Source organism: Galeopterus variegatus, unplaced genomic scaffold (assembly GCF_000696425.1).
Source record: "Galeopterus variegatus unplaced genomic scaffold, G_variegatus-3.0.2 Scaffold1700, whole genome shotgun sequence".
NCBI lineage: Eukaryota > Metazoa > Chordata > Mammalia > Dermoptera > Cynocephalidae > Galeopterus > Galeopterus variegatus.
In genome coordinates, this window is record NW_007727811.1 from 202,609 (window position 1) to 202,821 (window position 213).

The following is a 213-nucleotide window of genomic DNA, read 5'->3' on the forward strand; positions in this document are numbered from 1 at the left end:
GAGAGTGCGGTGCTGATAACACCAAGGCCACGGGTTCGGATCCCATATAGGATGGCCGGTTAGCTCACGTGGGAGGGCATGGTGCTGACAACACCAAGTCAAGGGTTAAGATCCCCTTACTGGTCATCTTTAAAAACAAAACAAAACAAAAAAAACACACTAAGCTATACCTTGGTTTTCTTTTTTCTTTTTTTTTTTTTTTTTTTGTCTTTT